We start from the raw sequence: 3,230 nt of genomic DNA, 5'->3' as shown, positions 1-3,230 counted from the left end.
AGCTGCAGGCCAGGGAGTCTGGCTAAACATCATCATCGAGGCCACTCGATCGGAAGAAGTGATACTGTCGAAATTGGAGTGGGCTTGTGGATGATGGTTGACTGCGGTGGAACGCCGGTATTGCAGACTAGTATCTGCAGGATAGCGAGATGCTGAAGTAGAGGCGATAAGTCTTGTACAGCTTCGGCTTTATCAGAGGAAAGCGATACTTCAGAAGCGGCCTCTGAGTCGGCTGGGATTCCTATAATGGATATCTTCGAGGAGACAGGAAAAGACAGGCGCATCACCTTTTTGCTGTTATCACCAAAGCGTCTACGAATGATAGCACGAGATGAAGAATCTTCAATCTGGAATCTAGGAAGATGGGAAGATGACTCCTCAAGAATATGCTTGTAGTCCATTTCCCATTCTTCTGGCATGGGCAAAGCATCAAAATGGAAGCGGGTAACTTCCGCGTTGGTCTTGCCATATAAGATACATTCATCAGGCGTATGTACATTGCAAGGAATAGGGTTAATAGTGGAAACAAGATAATTGATTGAACGGACGTGGATGGCACAATGCTCAGATCGAGGTTTCATAGACAAACCCTTTACTTCTACATAGAGGCAAAGTGCAATGGACAAATGGGGATCATGGAGGGACATTTTAAAATTAGGATATACAACAGTATAGATAGGTTCCTTATTTAGAGAACCATGCACTAAGCCTATACGTGCATCACTAATGGTAAGATGACGAGTATCTACTAGACTAACCATGCAAGTAGCATTTACACCGGACCGGAATAGGGGTTCTATGGCTAGGACAAAGCATCCATAGTGAATATATTGATAGCTGGAACGGACAAAGGAGTCAATTTCGGAGGAACTAAACAAGGGCAGATAAACTCCAGTATTACCCTCATCGGCAATGTTGATGCAGACCTCAGAAATCTTGATGTGTCAGAGCGCCTTGAATTGAAAAGCTGAAAACTTGTAAACCTCCTCTGGGTCGATAAGAGGCAAATTCCAAGTGTTCTTGGATTCGGACAGCTCAGTAGTGGTGGAAGCAGAACGGGGAGCAGAGAAACGGGCAGACAGGGAATGGATAACCTTGGCCATGATGATAACAAAGTCGAGGATTCTTGCTCAGAGACTTTCCTCACGCAGGGTGGCTCTACCTCGGAACGGCTCTCTCTGGCCTCAATGGGGACCTCTCTTAGTGACTTTCGGAACAATCTAACAAACAAGAAGACAAGGCTCTGATACCAAAAGGGGAACAAGGCAGCACCGAATTGGTGGAATTCGGAACAGGAAGCGCAACGGGGCGATAGTGAAGTTATGCAGACCAAGTGCGAGAACCAAGTATGATGCCTGAAGGGAGTTTGAACTGGAAAGCGGGGGAAGAAGCGTGAATAAAACACACATATATGGGATAGGGAGTGACTGGAGAAGTATAGTAAGTGCGAGCGGTGTGGGATGAGGCATAGAACAACTCGTAGGTAACACGAATGGGCAGATCAGCATCGGGGCGAAGGAAATATGGGGTAGGCATGCAGATGCAAGAGAACTGAACTTGAGGGACACAAAGAAACTTGGAAGCTGGAAATATATTGGAAGCAAGAGACAATAAGATTACAACTGAAGGCTCAAGACTCCTGGCAGACTCTACCGAGGAATGAGCCGAAGGGCTCCTTATATACAAGAGGAGAGACTCAAACAATGATGCTTTTATGAGAAATCAAAGTTTTTGGGTTCCAGGGGGAGTATGGTCGCAAGGCTGAAACTTAAAGGAATTGATGGAAGGGCACCACCAAGAGTGTAGCCTGCGGCTTAATTTGACTCAACACGGGGAAACTTACCAGGTCCAGACATAGTAAGGATTGATAGATTGAGAGCTCTTTCTTGATTCTATGGGTGGTGGTGCATGGCCGTTCTTAGTTGGTGGAGTGATTTGTCTGGTTAATTCCGTTAACAAACGAGACCTCAGCCTGCTAACTAGTTACACGAAGGATCCTCTTCGTGGCCAACTTCTTAGAGGGACTATGGCCGTCTAGGCCATGAAAGTTTGAGGCAATAACAGGTCTGTGATGCCCTTAGATGTTCTGGGCTGCACGCATGCTACACTGATGAATTCAACGAGTTTACCACTTGGACCGAGAGGCCCGAGAAATCTTTTGAAATTTCATCGTGATGGGGATAGATCATTGCAATTATTGATCTTCAACGAGGAATTCCTAGTAAGCACGAGTCATCAGCTCGCGTTGACTACGTCCCTGCCCTTTGTACACACCGCCCATCGCACCTACTGACTGAATGGTCCAATGAAGTTTTCGGATTGCGGCGATGCCGGTGGTTCGCCGCCGGTGACATTGTGAGAAGTTCATTAAGCCTTATCATTTAGAGGAAGGAGAAGTCGTAACAAGGTTTCCATAGGTGAACCTGCGGAAGGATCATTGACACACATCCGTGAGAAACACCGTGAATCGTGGATGTAACGTCGAGGGGCCACGCTCAGAGGTGCGGCTGTCGGCGCCACGCTCCTAGCCGAAGCCAGGCGAAAGTGGGCGTGGCATCGAGCCGGGGCGGCCCGTCGGTCGCACAGTGGGGGCGGGGATCTTCCCCCGTCCGTCGTGCGGGTAGCCCCCCTCCTCCATGCCTCGGCATGGGGCCGCATGATAAACCTTCCGCCCCCCTCACGGGGGGTGTGAGGCACCGAATAAACATGACGGTCTGATCTCCCTCCCTCGTGGAGGACGTAACACAAGCAAAAACGACTCTCAACAACGAATATCTTGGCTCTTGCAACGATGAAGAATGCAGCAAAATGCGATACGTAGTGTGAATTGCAGAATTCCGCGAATCATCGAGTCTTTGAACGCAACTTGCACCCGCGGCTTGTCCAAGGGCATGCCTGTCTGAGCATCCTCACCACAACCACGCCTCTCACCCCTCCTCTTCGAGTAAGGCCGAGCGGCGGAGCTGGCCGTCCGTGATGCCCCTCTGGGGCAGTGCGGTCGACTGAAATGGATCGGTGGCACCGAGCGGCGAGGCGTCGCAAGGGTGGTCCACCCCTCACGGGGCGACAGTTTGTAGACGAATCGCCTGGAGGTGTACGTGCCAAGATTGGGCTCATGGGGGGTGCCGACGAGCTCCCCTCGTATCAGAACATGGACCTCAGATCAGGCAAGGCTACCCGCCGAGTTTAAGCATATCACTAAGCGGAGGAAAAGAAACTAACGAGGATTT

At 49.7% G+C, this 3,230-nt stretch overlaps 1 non-coding gene and 1 pseudogene across 1 annotated transcript; both read left to right on the top strand.

The window, feature by feature from the left end:
- Positions 1-1,741: 1,741 nt before the first annotated feature.
- LOC147892348 (18S ribosomal RNA) lies at positions 1,742-2,432 on the top strand (annotated as a pseudogene; the record flags this gene model as incomplete).
- Positions 2,433-2,756: 324 nt separating this feature from the next.
- Positions 2,757-2,909, top strand: LOC147892347 (5.8S ribosomal RNA). Its single transcript, XR_015542540.1, has one exon. It is a non-coding gene; the product is annotated as a 5.8S ribosomal RNA (ribosomal RNA).
- The last annotated feature ends 321 nt before the right edge of the window (positions 2,910-3,230 follow it).

This window comes from Dipteris shenzhenensis, chromosome 17 (genome assembly GCF_047967505.1).
Source record: "Dipteris shenzhenensis isolate YYH24624 ecotype China chromosome 17, Dip_SZ_1.0, whole genome shotgun sequence".
NCBI classification, from domain to species: Eukaryota; Viridiplantae; Streptophyta; class Polypodiopsida; order Gleicheniales; family Dipteridaceae; genus Dipteris; species Dipteris shenzhenensis.
Note: the sequence above shows the minus strand (reverse complement) of the source record. Positions and strands in the feature narration are given on the sequence as shown.